Source organism: Chiloscyllium plagiosum, chromosome 4 (assembly GCF_004010195.1).
Source record: "Chiloscyllium plagiosum isolate BGI_BamShark_2017 chromosome 4, ASM401019v2, whole genome shotgun sequence".
In the NCBI taxonomy this organism is placed as follows: Eukaryota; Metazoa; Chordata; class Chondrichthyes; order Orectolobiformes; family Hemiscylliidae; genus Chiloscyllium; species Chiloscyllium plagiosum.
Window position 1 is genome coordinate 123,362,918 of NC_057713.1, and position 17,380 is coordinate 123,380,297.

A 17,380-nucleotide genomic window follows, 5' to 3' on the forward strand; every position below is an offset into this window, starting at 1 on the left:
AAGTCTCTTGTTTAAGAGGTTACTGGAAAAGTATTGCTTACTGGGACAAGAGACAAAGAATTGATAAAACACATGATTATTTCAAACTATGTACTAAGTATCCTGGTAGCCAAGTTACAGTATGAATTTTAATGAACCTTTATTAAGAACAACTGAATAATTCGGTCCAGCTTGTGTTCGACATTCATGTATGAAGTTTCTGAATTACTGTTTAAATTCTTACCTAAAAATTTCTGCTTCCAGCCAGAAAGTTTATTCTAATGAACAGATCAAAGGAAGCAGAGTACAGCTTTATAGCATTTACTCTGATAATGTGAGCCATCTGTGGGCTTTGATGCTGTGAAGTTCCTTTAGTAAACACACAGAGGATAAAATGTACTATGCCATGTAATCTGCTATTTATCTTATGACTGCAGAAGCTCAAACCTCAATACACAGTGCAGTTGAAATAATATATTCCGCCAGCTTCAACCCCATCAACTACATCCCACCCTTATCTATTAATTAACAAATCTAAGCATCTCACCAATTGACCGTACTATATCCATGCAATGCCTCGGGCATTCCACGCAATCAATGGCACATTTCCTAATAGACTACATTGGCATCAGGGAACTCTTCAGTGTGTTTCAGGGTGGGACTCCATGTTAGTTTACCATGCAACAGAGGTGATACATATATCAGAACTAGCCAATAGTTTCTCCATGAATGATCTAACCTTATCTATTTTTCTGCATATTAAAGCATCAGGCAGCATATCTCTCAACAGAAGAGAAAGCAGATAGGGTGAACTGATCAAGATGTTCCAAACTAAACTGAAGAACACAACCTCATCGGTCTCAAACATTACCAGAAATGTCTGCAAATGTCCAAACAGCTTAGATGACCTTTGCAAATATTAAAGATAGGTTCAAAGTATGAACCTTTCAAACTGAACAGGTTAACTATTACAACATTATAGTTTATCTTTCCTTTTTATTGTAATTTTGTTACAATTCAAACTCCCGATCATGTTCATTTTTTTTGACTTTTACTAAATCAATGTAACATCTCTCTTGTTTTTACTAAGTTTATTTAATGTATATATTTGTCAGGATTTTGCAACCGATGACAAATGACTAACTGCCCACCTGGACAAAAGCTGCCCACAAAGGTTTAGTATGCTCCAGAGCCCTTTTTCTAATGATAGTTTCAATCTGTTGAGGATCTGCGGCATCTAGCAATAGTGACATCAGGAGTTAACAATGCTAAGTGTTGGAGGTGAGTGTATTTAGTGTTGACTAACACCAAACACCTACCATCAGCATGGGAGGCCATCAGATCAAGTACAAATCAAGTATAAGTACACAATTCTTTATCCAAAATCCGAAAACCGAAATATTTTATTGTGGTGTGTCGGGAGTCATTTTGGCATATGAACAGGTGACCCAACTCCACACCCACTTGAACCACGTCACTCAGATGTGATGTGGCCCAGCACTGACAGGTGTCAGTTGTGTCTCAGTGCTCGTACTATTCACATGTGCATCTGCTGTTAGGTAGTTTTTTTTAATTTCACTGTGAAAATGTCATTTATTACAAAATCCGAAAAATTCCGAATTCCGAAAAACAACTAGCCTCAAGGATTTCGGATAAAGGATTGTCCACTTGTAATTTGACTGCTGTCCAGTGGGCTTCTCACACTGTCAAGTGCCCCACAAGTGAAGTTCCTCTCTCTCTGAAGCAGTCAACTAACATCGACTGGGGAATGGAGAGAGCAGATGAAACATGTATTAGTGAGAAAGGAAATATTTTATTAGTGGGATCACAGGTTGGGGACCTAGAGCAAGAACAGGATCAGGTGCAATTTTCAGCAGTCAGCAGCTAGTTTCCTACCCTCAGTCCTGCCCTGCACCCAAATATCCTCTGACTAAGGCAAATGGAGAACCTCACACCAATCTAGGAGACATGTTGCCCAGATTTCCCTTTTGGGGAACTCCTTGGTGACAAATTGTGGCCTTTAAGTGGACATTAATTGACCAGTATATAGCCATCATGAGAGATAAGTGGGTTGCCTATGGTGCAATTATTTAAGTTTCAGAAAGAATTTTGCACTCACAACAGTATTTTCTTTAGTTAATGTCTCCTTCATTCCATCATAAAATCATAGATTCCTTCAGTGTGAAAACAGGCATTGGCCCATTGAGTCCACACTGACCCTTCGAAGAGCATCTGACCCAGAACCATCCTCCTACCCAATCTGTGTACCCCTGTGTTTCCCATGGTTAAACTATCTGGCCTGCGCACTCCTAGACACCAAGGACAACTTAGCGTGGCCAACTGACCTAACCTGCACATCTTTGGACTGTGGGAGGAAACCAGATCACCTGGATGAAACCTTCCTTCTAAAAGCACTAGACAAGCTACCAACTCAGCATTACTTTGCACTGAACATTTCACCTCTGTTCTTCAACAGTTTTGTAAGATGTTTTCCTTTCAGATACCTCTACAAATTTCTGATTCTGGCTTTCTAAACAGCTCAGAACATTCTCTCCAACCCTGGCTCCTAATGGTAGCATTTCTTTTCTGTGAATGAATTTGCTTCTGTCTGAATGAAACTGTTCTGGGCCTCTTTCTCTCTGGTTTGCAAAACTCAAGTCAGCGAGCACCATAAGAATCATTTCTCCAGGGTCACTCATTTAAAGTGACATGATATCTTGGTAATGCTGCTTCAAATTCACTGTTCAAAATGACTTTCTGACATTGTTTTTTTTCTCTAAAAAAAACAAACCTAACAAGTCTTCACAAAACTGAAGAGTAAAATCCATTTTCTTCTTCAATTTGAAACTTAAGCTCCAAAAAAGTAATGACACATTATGAATCTTCATCACAAGGTTGATGTCCAGAATGGCATGATGCTATTCATATAGGTCAACATTATATATATTTCAGGAACGGCACATCAATGGAGGGAGTGAATGTTGAGGAGAAAGTGAGGTCTGCAGATGCTGGAGATCAAAGTTGAAACTTTATTGCTGGAACAGCACAGCAGGTCAGGCAGCATCCAGGGAACAGGAGATTCGACGTTTCAGGCACAGGCCCTTCTTCAGGAATCTTCAGGAGTGAATGTTGAGTTTGGTAACTGAATACCAAGTTGAAGCCTGGATGGCTTCAACATTTTAATATTGTCATAACTATATCCATCTAACTCTGTGAGCAATCCATTTAATTTTGCCACATATAGGTAGAGGAGGGACTGAAAGAAGTATCCAGCCCCTGTCCACCTCAGGATTATAGGACCTGATTTTCTCGTCAGAGACAGGAATCAGGAGATGGGATTATCCTCTGTTATATCCTGTGGGACTTCAGTTTTGAAACTGACTGGAGGTGAAGCTGTCTTGGGGTCCAGACTCAAAGTATACTACTTCCATGGAAGTGAAGATCTGTATTGAGAGGATGGGTTAAAATCTTACGTCTGTTTCCAATCATTTTGGCCAAGTCCTTCCAATGTAATTAATGGTTTACCTATTTACAGCAATACCATGCAATTAGTTTAACCACCCACCTTTCTCACTCACTCATCACACTTAATTACACATCCTGTTCTACCCCTCAACAAACAGAACACATAAGCCATTTGTAAAAGTTGGAAAGCATTGAATAACTCAAAACTTGCCAAGTAAATTAATGATTTTTTTTCCAGCCAGTTGTTTAAACAAAGTCAGATATTTGTGTAAGCATTAGGGATTAGGAGTTTGGATTTCAGCCCAGAGTCCATAAAATTCCCAGGTAAACAAGTGGACTTCTAAACTGTTTCTACAGGTGTCTTGACTAAATACATAAATGCAATGGGGAAAGGTTTAGTATTTATGTTGTCATAATATTATGCAATTGTTTCTATCTATTTTTAGATAACTTTTTTAAAAAACTCTCTGGAAGACTTTTTCATGGTTATAGTCTTTTACTTAACAGCGTGCCAATTGGCAGAAGCAACAATTGAGAAAACTCACTGCTTAATGGATGGTTATATCTTGCCATCACATCACCTTCATAACTTACCTTATTGAATGCAAATGCTATTACAGCATTTAATGATGAGCTGCAAACAAAGACAAAACAAGCTCAGTTATCTTTTAAACTCCTATTTCATCCAATCCATAGCTTATTCTTCCATCCAATAAAAAAGTGAATACTGCTTCATTGGAAAGACGTTCTAAAACTTCCCTGCAGTGAGTTATTTGACATAGAAAATAGGAGCAGCAGTTGGCCATTTGGTCCATTGAGCCTACAATGCCATTCAATATGACATGGCTGACTCATCCAACTCAATAACCTGCTCCTGTTTTCTGCCCATATGTTTTGACCCCTTTAGCTCTAAGAACTATATTTAACTCTTTCTTGGAATTGTTTAATATTTTCATCTTCATCACTTTCTGTGGCTGGAAATTCTCAAGGCTCCCCACACACTGAGTGAAGAAATTTCCCCTCATCTCACTCCTAAATGGCCTACCCATGTCTTTAAATCCCTGGTTCTGGAATTGCTGGTCAGCAAGAGCATTGTTCCTACAGTTACCCCGTCTAGTCCTGTTAGAATTTTATCAGTTTCTATGAAATTGCCTCATTCCCTTCCCCTCACCTCCCAATATTCTTCTAAACCCCAGTGAATATAGACCTAATCAATCGAAATGTGTGACTGTAGAGATTAAAATTGAAGAGTCTGAGCCTCTCTAATCATCCAATCGTTATGAGGGTCTTGAAAGCTGTGTGGATGAGAATGTAGACTGCAGGGAGAATGAGCAAACTGACCGCAGCTTGGTACTGGGAGCCATTCCAGTGGCGGAGTGGGGAGGAAATAGAAATGTAGTTGGGATCAGGGACAATATCATTTGGAGGATAGATGGTGTGCCCTGAAGCTGTTGGTGAAAGTTCCAAAGACTGTGTTGCCTGCCTGGCGCTAAGGTTAAGGGCACCCCTATAGGAATGAAGACCTGGGAGTGAGGGAGGGGTTTTCATTGCTTATGTTTGAACCAATGATATTGATAGAACAAGAGGGTTTGCTGAAAGATTCTGAACAATTAGGAGTTAAAGTAAAAAAGCAGAACATCCAAGGTAATAATTTCTGGCTTTCTACCTGAGTCATGGGCATTAGATAAATGAGGGGAAAATGAGTTAAATGCATGACTCAAAGATTGGTATGGGTGGAATGGCTTTCAGTTCATGGGGCAGTGGCACCACTACTGGGGTAGAAGGGGTTCTGAGGAAGGGTCACTTGACCTGAATCCTTAACTCTGATTTCTCTTCTGAGATGCTGCCAGATTTACTGAGCTTTCCCAGCAATTTCTACTTTTGTATCTGGGAAAGAAGAACGCTGTTCTGGTGCAATGGGCTTCACTTGAATGGCATTGGGACCAGTGTCTTGGTGAATCAAACAACTAGGCGGAAGAGGGGGCATTAAACAAATTAGCTAGGTTGGAGTGTTAGAGAGTAGAAATGTTACCTTACGAAGCAAGAGGATATGGCAGAATTACAGGCAGCCATTTGGTTAACGATATGCAGAGTGGGTCAGGAAGGGGCAGGGTATACAATCATTAAAAAAAGGATCTAAAACAGAAATAATGGTAAAAACAGGCAACATTAATAGCCCTTTACTGGAATGTGCATCATAATTAGAACAAAATAGATGAATTACCTGCACATATAGAGGTTAATAGATATGATCTTATTGCCATTGCAGAGATATGGTTATCAAAGATGGCACTGAATATTCAAGGGTGTGTGATTTTTCAAAAGGACACCAAAAGGATAGTGAGCATTATTGGTAGGGGATGGAATAAGTAGGATAGCAAAAAATGACCTTGATGTCAGAAGATGTGGATGCAGGTAAGAAATACAAAGGAGAAATCAGCTAGTGAAAGGAGTATTCTATTGGGCCCCTAACTGTAGTAATGTGGTGGGACAGAATAAATCAAGAGATGTGGGTATGTAACAAAGACAGGACAATTACTCATGGATGACTTCAATCTTCATGTTGGTTCGGATAGTCCATTTGACAAAGGAGGCCATAAGGAAGATTCAGACTGTACTTGGAACAGTTTCCCAGAATAATATGTTGTGGATTCAATCAAGGATCAAGCTAATTTGAAGCTGATATTATGTTTAATAAATGATGATAGGGTTTTAGATCCATTTGAAAACCGCGATCGTAGAATGTAGAAATTTTAGTCATTTTGAGAAGGAGGAACTTGAGAGCAAAATAACTATGCTAGGCTTAAATAAGGGTAATTTCAAAAGAATGAGGAGTGGACTGGGGAAGGAGTTTAGCAACAATGGCAGTTGAGGAACATCGGCAGGCTTTTAAGAAATTAGTTCATGGCTCATAACAACAGCATATTCCAGTAAGGAAGAGGAATTCTAGGACCAGGATAAGCCAACCATGGTTAATCAGGCAAGTCAAAGATGAAATTAGATAAAATAAAACAAACAATGCTGCAAATATTAGAGGTTTGGGAAATGTGGGATCATGTTCAGTAACAAACGAGAACAGTGAATGGCGAAAATAGCCACTTTATTGAGCATCCGCAGTAGCACAGTTCCAAGGCAGTAATGAAATCCAAAGTATATTTTTACAATAGCCTCTTTCATACTCAGTTTTCACATATATTAAAATTTCAGCATTGTGGTATCACATAGTTGTATCTCTTGTACACAAGTCTGCGTGACATTTGCCCTGGGGAAGCAGGAGAAGGTTTAAACACTTGCTAAATGCTGGCTGTTACTCCTGATGGGATTTGAATGTCTGTTCAGTTTGAACTTGCATAATTAAGAGATGTTAGTCCTTTTGTCTTTGAAGTTAGTAATGTCAGTAAAAATACTAGACCGATATGATCTAATGATTTGGAGGTGTCAGTATTGGGGTGTACAAAGTTAAATATCATACAACACCAGGTTATAGTCCAACAGGTTTAATTGGAAGCACTAGCTTTCGGAGCACTGCTCCTTTGTCAGGTGGTTGTGGCGCTCCGAAAGTTAGTGCTTCCAAATAAACCTGTTGGACTATAACCTGGTGTTGTGTGAGTTTTAACATTGTATGATCTAAATAAGTGAGAAATTATACGTGTACGAGCTAAAAATGTGGAGGATATTAAACTGATCTCCTGCTACTAGGCCATGAAATTTCATTATTATTGCTGGTTTTGACAGTTCTTACACATCCATTCATGCAGTTTCACAGAAGTGCTGTTTTGACAGTAAGTTTCTGTTGTATGACTATGATTTTTTGCTATAAATTCTGTGTCCTATGATTCTACTCCACTAACTACTTGACAAAGAAGCTTGTTGGACTATAACCTGGTGTTGTGTGATTTTTAACTCTGTCCAACACTAGCACCTCCACACCATTTCTTAAAGGGGGTAGGCGCCCTATTTACTATGTATTTAAAAGGTATATACTAGTGGACAAAACTGTTTAATGCTTTGCAACCTATTCAGCTCCAGAGAGATTATAATTAATATTATAGTCTTTCCATAGTTTTGAGTGAGTTATGCACACACGATGGTAGGTAGACATAGTTCTGAGTAGGTTACAGTATTAACACTTATTCAGGGGTAGCCTTTGATACAGAAACAGGTCTAAACACTGCTTGCCGCATAGAGCCGATAAGAATTGAAAGGTACAAAGAAACTTTAATGGGTTGTAAGGGATGCTTAATTTAGTTTATCTTGTAAGAGTCAAATCTGATATGGAAGAGGCCAGACCACTCAAAACATTCTCAAGCAGGCAGCCTCAGACCATAACTTTGCAATTTATTTTGTTAAATGTACAGTGAAAATTACCCGGAGTAAGTTAGACATGTTGGCTACTAGATTTTAAAACAGACAAAAACTTGTTCATAAAATTAGTCAGTGAAACACAAAAAAACAGAATAAAGAACCCCTGCATAACTCAGTCTATCCAAACTAGACTTAATTATGCTGTTGGAGAAAGTGAGGACTGCAGATGCTGGAGATCAGAGCTGAAAAAGTGTTGCTGGAAAAGCGCAGCAGGTCAGGCAGCATCCAGGGAACAGGAGAATCGACGTTTCGAGAATGAGCCCTTCTTCAGGAATGAGAAAAGTGTGCCAAGCAGGCTAAGATAAAAGGTAGGGAGGAGGGACTTGGGGGAGGGGCATTGGAAATGCGATAGGTTTCAGAAATGAGGAAAGTGTGTCAAGCAGGCTAAGATAAAAGGTAGGGAGGAGGTTCAAGAACGAAGAAAGTGTGCCAAGCAGGCTAAGATAAAAGGTAGGGAGGAGGTTCAGGAATGAGGAAAGTGTGCCAAGCAGGCTAAGATAAAAGGTAGGGAGGAGGTTCAGGAATGAGGAAAGTGTACCAAGCAGGCTAAGATAAAAGATAGGGAGGAGGTTCAGGAATGAGGAAAGTGTGCCAAGCAGGCTAAGATAAAAGGTAGGGAGGAGGGACTTGGGGGAGGGGTGTTGGAAATGCGATAGGTTTCAGAAATGAGGAAAGTGTGTCAAGCAGGCTAAGATAAAAGGTAGGGAGGAGGTTCAGGAATGAGGAAAGTGTGCCAAGCAGGCTAAGATAAAAGATAGGGAGCAGGTTCAGGAATGAGGAAAGTGTGCCAAGCAGGCTAAGATAAAAGGTAGGGAGGAGGTCAGGAATGAGGAAAGTGTGCCAAGCAGGCTAAGATAAAAGGTAGGGAGGAGGTTAATTATGCTGTTCCAAATATACACAATAATCCCAATAAGCAAACTCCCTTTAAAAACCAGTATAAATGGAACACATGCTTACTGGCTAAAATTGAAGGTCAGAAAGAGAGAGAGTTTCCATGCAGCTCACTGTTGAACTCCTCACCAGTTCAGGACTGACCTAAATTCAGCTCAGCTAGCTAGAGAGCTGACCACTCACCTTTCTTTATAGGTCACTTCTAAAACATGACCACTTTGGCCTGAAGTCTTATCTGTTTACACAGAAACAAAAGGCCGCTCAAAATCCTTTTAATCTCTGTACCAAATCAGACTGCTTGGAGCCCAGCCTGGTTTATTACCCTTCTGTAAAATGTCAAGGTCAGAGTATCCTTGAGCCAAGGAAGAGCTTTTAGAAAAAAAAAGCCTAGCTTTGTGACACCTCTTCCATTAAAAAAAATGAACCATCAATACCAAAAGTAGACTTCATTTTTAACCCTTCAAAACCCAGTTAGCAGTCTAAATACAAATATACATTAAACTAACTGTAAACATACACAACCACATGCAAATTCAGGTCATGGTACACCCACCACCGAACACCTACTTATCTCATTCGAGCCTCAGCAACACATCAGCAATCACGTTTTCGCGATCTGCCACATGTACAATTATCAAATTGAATGGCTGGACCAACAAGCTCCATCTAAACAGTCTGCCATTTTTGTCCTTAAATTTTTCCACAAATGTCAATGGGTTGTGATCAGTGGATACGATTGTCTCAGATGCATAGCTGGTAATATAAACACTGAAATGTTGTAATGCCAACACCAAGCTTATAGTCTCTTTCTCCGCCGTTGAATATTCCAGTTGATGAACGTTCAACTTCCTGGAAGAATACCTGATTGGTCTTTCTATTCCCTTGTCATCCTCCTGCAGGAGCACCACACTGACACCCACATCACTGACATCGATAGCCACCTTGAAAGGCTTCTTGTAATCCAGTGTGACTAATACTGGGCAGTGGTCAACACAGTTTTTAGGTTGTCAAATGCCTTTTGACAATCTGCTGTCCACTGAAACATCTTGCCCTTTTTGTACCAATTCAGTGAGTGGAATAGCCACACTGCTAAAGTTTGGCACAATCTTTCAGTAAAATTCAGTCAACCCCAGGAACTGTGGTACTGCTTTTTTCAGCGACATTGTGGCAAATTCCCCAATTACTTCCATTTCACATCTCGTGGGGTCATTTGTCCTTGCCCAATAACATGGCCAAGGAAGGTGACTTGGGTTTTGGCAAATTCACTTTTAGCCAGGTTTACCACCAAGCCTGCCTTCCGAAGTCGATCGAACAAGTCCTATAAATGCTGTAAATGTTCCTTCCATGAGTGACTAAACATCTCCAGGTCATCAATATACACCACACAGTTAGGTAATCGGGCAATGACCTTATTAGCCAGTCTCTGAAATGTGGCTGGAGCATTTTTCATACCAAACAGCATGACTTTGAACTGATATAGTCCATTTGGCATTACGAAAGCCGAAATTGCATTTGCTCTCTCTGACATAGATACTTGCCAGTAGCCTCTGGGCAAGTCCAACTTAGAAATGTAAGTTACTTGTCCCACTTTTTCGACAGAGTCCTCCAAACTGTGGAATTGGATATGCATCAGTCTTTGAAACGGCGTTGACTTTGTGATAGTCCACACATAGCAGCTGGGTATCATCTGGCTTTGGTACCATGACTATAGGTGAGCTCCAGTCACTATAACTCACTTTGATTATGCCATCTTGGAGCATGCGCTCTATCTCTTTCTGAACCTGTGCCAACTTTGGAGGGCTGCACCTACAAGGATGTTGCTTAATCAGAACAGCATCTCCTATCTCTACATCATACACAATTATGTTAGTACTTCCCAGTTTACTTCTGCCTAGTTCTCCATGTGATAGTAATAACTCTTTCAGGTCATTTTGATTTTCTTGTGGAAGGTATCTCAGTAATTTATCCCAATTTTTGGCAACTTCCTCACTGTCCAATTTGATTTGAGGAATGTCCAATTCAGAATCCTCGGAACTTGTTTCTTCCTTCTGTGCTGTAATCATTAACACCTTGCTTTTAAAGGCTCACCTGTTACTGGAAGTAACGCCAAAATCTTATCCCCAATTGCAAAATTGTGAATTTATGATTTCTCATCCGCTTCCTGTTTCATTGTATGCTGTGATACTTTTAAATGTTATCCAACCAACTCTCTAGCTCTATTTAATTGATCTCTAAAGTTTGACACATAGTCCAAGTGAGTGGCCTCTGAATTCTGAATTATTCATTTCTCCTTAATCGATTTTAACGGTCCTCTTACTCCATGCCCCAAAATTAATTCAAATGGACTGAATTTGGTTGATTCATTTGGTGCATCTCTGATCGCAAAAAGTACAAACAGAACTCCCTTATCCCAATCATCTGGATAATCTTGACCATAAGCCCTTAACATGGTCTTTAGTGTTTGATGCCATCTTAGTGGTCCCTGTGGTTCCAGATGATACGCAGTAGATTTGAATTGTTTTATTCCCATGTTATCCATAAGCTCCTTGAATAGTTTGGATGTGAAGTTTGATCCTTGATCTGACTTGATCTCTATTGGTAGTCTGTAACGAATCAAAAGTTTAAGTAATTCTTCCACAACCCTTTTAGCTGTGATGTTGCATAATGGGATTGTCTCTGGAAATCTAGTCGACACATAATGGGATTGTCTCTGGAAATCTAGTCGACACATCCATTACTGTTAATAAATACTTAATCCCACTTTTTGTTTGAGGTAGGGGACCTACACAATCAATCAAGACTCTTGTAAAAGGTTCCTCAAATGCTGGAATAGGGATTATAGATGCAGGGTTTATTGCTGCCTGTGGTTTTCTGATTAGCTGACATATAGGATACATCTGGCAAAATTCAACTACATCTTTATGTAGTCTAGGCCAGTAAAAGTGTCTTTGTATTTTAGTCTGTGTTTTCCTCACCCCTAAATGAGCTCCAAGTGGTAGCTCATGTGACACTCACAGTACCTCCTATCTATACCCCACTGGCAAAACAATTTGATGAATCTCTGTCCATTTCACATCTACTTGAATTTGTGAGGGTCTCCATTTCCTCATTCAGACATCATTTGTTAAGTAATAACACAGGAATGCATTCACTTTCTTTCTCTGTAAATGCCTTTTGATATAACTGTTTTAAGTTCTCATCTTTCTGCTGTAATTCAATCAGCTTAGCAGAGCTAAAGATACTGGCATGTTTACCTATTTGCTCCTTCTCTGTTCCACTTATCTGATCAAAAAAGATCTCGGATAATGCTATGTCAGCTTCCTTATCTGTGTTTTTTGATCTTTCCTGCTTCGACTTGTGCCTCTGTGATTGTGTGATCACTCAATCAGGGAAAATTCCTGGATAAATATTCTCCAGGTCTTCAATTGCCTGCGTCTCCACTGGCTTTTCAGCTGGCACGCCTACCAGTGAATCAGCTATATGATTTGCAAGGACAAATTGTATTCCTGGAGCTGAGAGTTTGTCCAGTACTCCTACCACAGATTCTCCACTCTTCTCTGGACTCTCTCACCTCACTTTACAGAATTGAGCACTTTTTGTCTCACCATGAATTCCTGTTACCAGTACTTTTTCTGGCAATTGTCCCTCAGGAGTGCATATCTCCTTATTCTTCAGCATTACAGACTGAGAGGATCCTATGTCCCTTAATATTGTAACCTCCTTACCTACTGCTCCTGGCCAATGTGAATAAACTTTACTCTTGTATATTTTTTAAGCAGATCTGGCACTTCCTTCTTAATCAATCTCTGATCATCTTGTACACTCTGAGGCAGTTGTCTAACTTCCCTTGTGCTTTTTGACACTAGTCCAAAAAAACCTCCAGGCTTGTTTGGTTTTCCTACATCTGGCTTTCTCCCAGCCCACCAACACTGTGATTTTGTGTGGCCCACTTTATCACAATGAAAACACTAGAGCTTTTTAACTTCTTTGTCCCCCTCAAGGGTTTCTTTTTTACCCTGAGGTAAGGTATCTTTTTGATCTTCACTGAGATCTACCTTTCCCTTTCTACATGAGGATTTCTCCTTGCCCCAGTTTCTATCCCTCATGGACTGAAATAGATTCTGGAAGCCAAACCTTGTTTTATGGACCAGCTCATAATCATCAGCCACTTCAGCTGCTAACCTTGCTGTTTTAATACTCTGCTCTTCAACAGGGGTTTGCACTATTTCCTCACTGAGCCTACCCTCAGCATTTATCTCCAGCCTTTTTAGCTGACTTTCCTTTTTAAGTGTCAGTTTTTGAAGTTCAAATCTCTTTTTTTCCTTCTGCTGCTCTCTCTTTTTCCCCTCTCTTCTGCTATTAATCGTAACTCAAACTGTTTCAGTTGTGCTGCCCTTTCCTTATTAGATTAGATTACTTACTTACTTACTTACAGTGTGGAAACAGGCCCTTTGGCCCAACAAGTCCATACCAACCCGCCAAAGCGCAACCCACCCAGACCCATTCCCCAACATTTACCCCTTCACCTAACATTACGGGCAATTTAGTATGGCCAATTCACCTAACCTACACATTTTTGGGACTGTGGGAGGAAACCGGAGCACCCAGAGGAAACCCACGCAGACACGGAGAGAATGTGCAAACTCCACACAGTCAGTCACCTGAGGCAGGAATTGAACCCGGGTCTCTAGCGCTGTGAGGCAGCAGTGCTAACCACAGTGCCACCTACTTATCTCTTGCCTCTAACTCAAGCTGCTTCATTCACAATTGAATCCTTGCCATCTCTATAGATTCTGATGGTTTCTCCAGCAAGTTTAATTGCTGAGCTACTACTGTAATTATCTCTCCTTTCCTCATAGAAGCAGGCAGTTCCAATTCCAGCTTCTCTGCTAATTCTTGCAACTTGCTCTTATTTACTTTTTGCAAAACCTCCAAAGTCTCCACATCCACATCCAGAAAACTTTTGATGACTGAAAGAGTCTTTCCTATCCCAAGCTTTGTCTACCAAACCAAACCAACACCCAAAATTAAGACACTAGCACCTACCACACACAATTTAAAATCCCGGACAAGCCCCCAATCTATATTGGACTAGACCAGAGCACTCAAAACGTTCTTAAGCAGGCAGCCCCAGACCATAACTTTGCAATTAGTTTTAGTAAGTATACAGTGAAAATTACCCCGAGTAAGTTAGCTAGGTTGACAAGCAGATTTTAAAACAGACAAAAACAAATTCACAAAATTACACAACCAAAAAAAAACCAGAATAAAGAACCCCTACAGAACTCAGTCTATCCAAAATAGACTTAATTATGCTGTTCCAAATGTACACAGCAGTCCCAATAAGCAAACCCCCTTTAAAAACCAGTATAAATGGAACACATGCTTACAGGCTGAAGTTGAAAGGCAGAAAGAGAGAGAGAGAGAGAGTGTTTCCACACAGCTCACTGTTGAACTCCTCACCAGTTCAGGACAAAACTGGTCAGATCAGCTAGCTGGAGAGCTGACCACTCCCCTCTCTTTATGCAGTCACTCCTAAAACATGACCACTTTGGCCTGAAGTCTCATCTGTTTACATTTAGACAAAAGGTCTTTCAGAATCCTTTTGATTTCTATACCAAACCAGACTGATTGGAGCTTGGCCTGATTTATTACCTCTCTGAAAAAAGACAAGCATAGAGTATCCTTGAGCCAAGGAACAGCTTTTAGAAAAAAGGGCTAGCTTTGTGACAAAAGTACTACAAAAATATGGTTTTATGAATGTGTGAATGGAAATGCGTTATTGTAAACATAGAACGCTTGTGAGTGAGTTGGTGAGGAGAATCATAATACAATATCTCACAGAAAGTTCTAGAAACCTTTAAAGGGCAACAAAAACATAATATAGAGGGAGAAACTAAACTGAGGGTAAATTTGCAAGTAATATCAAATTGGACAAAAAGAATTTCTTTAAATGTATAAAAAGGAAGCAAGTAGCCAAAGTAACCATTGGACCCTTAGGAGATAAGGTTTGGGAAAAAAAATTAGGGAACCAGGAAATGCCAGGTGGGTTGAATACACACTTTGCATCAGTCTTCACAGTAGAAGACTCCAATAGCATCCCCAAATTACAAAATATCCAAGGAGAAAAAGGAGGAGAGGAAATAAAACATTAATTAATCACTAGTATAAGACTGCTAAAGAAGCTAAAGAGGCTAAAGACTGTTAAATCCCCTGACCTGATGAGATATTCATATCATATCAGGATATTAATGGAAGTAGCTACAGAGATAATGGGTGCACTGGTAGCCATCATCCAAGAATCCTTAGATTGAAAATCTTCCAAAATCTTTTTTTTAAGAAAAGGAACAAAAGCAAGAACTCGAGGCTAACCAGCGTAACATCTGTTATTGGGAAAATGTTAGAGTCTGTTATAAAAGATGAAATTTTCAAATATATGATGTGATGACACAGATTCAGCATAGCTTCATGAAGGGGAAATCATGCCTGACAAATCTACTAGAATTTTTTGGAAGAGGTAACACTTCGAAGTAAGTGTTAATATATTTGGATTTTCAGTGAGCATCTGACAAGGTACCACGCATTAGGATACTTCATAAGATAAGAGCTCATGGTGTTCAAGGTAATATGTTAGTTTGATTAGAGGATTGGTTAACGAATCGAATACATCGAAGAGTGGGGCATTTTCAGATGGCAGTCTGTAACTAGTGGTGTGCCAAAAGGATCAGTGCTGGGGTCACAATTATTTACAATACATATTAATGATTTGGATGAGGAAAGTAAATGTACTATTGTGTCATCTGTACAATTTTCCAGATGACACAAAAGCAAGTGGTGAAGATGACACAAAAAGTCTGCAAAGGGATATAGACAGGTCAAGTGATATGCAAAATCTTTGCCAATGGAAATTATTATGGGGAAATGTGAGGTTCTGCACTTGGATAGAAAGAATAGAGGAGCTATTATTATTTAAATGGAGAAAGTCTTCAGCAGCTACACAAAAGAGGGATCTTGGGTCTTTGCCTTTGAATCACAAAAGCTAACATTCACATTCAGCAGGTAATAGGGAAGATAAATGGAATGCTGGCCTTTATTTCAAAGGAAATGGAATATGAAAGTAAGGAAGTTATGCTAAATACATGCAAGGTATTAGTCAGAGAACAGCTAAAGACTGTGAACAGTTTTGGACCCCTTATGTAAGGAAAGATATATTGGTATTGGAGACAGTTCATAGAAGACTGATCTCAGGTATGGAAGGATTATCTTATGAAGAGTTGAGGAGATTGGGCCTGTACTCATTGGAACGTGGAAGAATGAGAGATGACTTATTGATTCATACAAGTTTATTCGGGGCTTTGGCAAGGTAAATGCAGAAAGGCTGTTTGCCCTTGTGGAAGAGTCTGGAAGTTCCTCCACACACTTGCAGATATGCTGAGAGGTGATCTTAACAGAGTCATTCAAATTACGAGAAGTTTTGATATCATGTAAATGGATTGAATGTTGTCTCTTAAGAAGATTGCAAAAGTAATTCAGTGAAGTGTTGCCTCCTGGGCTGAAGTGAATCAGTTACACAGACAGATTAGATACACTAGAGTGTTTTCCTTAGAGCAGAGAGAGCTGAGGGGGGAATCTGAGTTTTACAGTATTCTGAGGGACACAGACAGGGTGGTATGGGAGAAAAGTGCCCCTAAGTAGACGCATCAATAATCAGGGAGTATGGCTTTCAGTTTTAAGGTAAAGAGTAGGGATTTTTGACCCAGAAGGTTGCGGGTATCCAGAACGCACTGCCTAAAGGTACTAGGTTACAAAAGGATATAATCTTTTATGTTCTGTGGCAATATTATTTCTGATTTCTCCACTATCAGCATCCTCAGAGTTACTGGACCAGCCATATTGATACCTTAGCTACAAGAGCAAAGCAGACACTAAGAATTCTGAAGTGAATAACTCATCTCCTGCTCCACCAATATCTATCCGAGGTGCTGCATTTTGGGAAAGCAAATCTTAGCAGGACTTATACACTTAATGGTAAGGTCCTAGGGAGTGTTGTTGAACAAAGAGACCTTGGAGTGCGTAGCTCCTTGAAAGTGGAGACACAGCTAGATAGGATAGTGAAGAAGACGTTTGGTATGCTTTTCTTTATTGGTCAGATATTGAGTACAGGAGTTGGGAGGTCATGTTGCGGCTGTACAGGACATTGGTTCGGCCACTGTTTGGAATATTGCGTTTGGAATATTTGGAATATTCTGGTCTGCTTCCTATTGGAAGGATGTTTTGAAACTTGAAATGGCTCAGAAAAGATTTACAAGGATATTGCCAGGGTTGAAGGATTTGAGCTATAGGGAGAGGTTGAATAGGCTAGGGCTGTTTTCGCTGGGGCATCAGAGGCTGAGGGGTGACCCTATAGAGGTTTATAAAATCATGAGGGACATGGATAGGATAAATAGACAAAGTCTTTTCCCTGAGTTGGGGGAGTCCAGAATTGGAAGGCATAGGTTTAGGGTGAGAGGGGAAAGATATACAAGAGATCTAAGGGGCAATATAGAGGGTGGTATGTGTATGGAATGAGCTGCTCGAGGAAGTGGTGGAGGATAGTACAATTGCAACATTTAAGAGGCATCTGAATGGGTATATGAATAGGAAGGGTTTGGAGGGATATAGGCCAGGTGCTGGCAGGTGG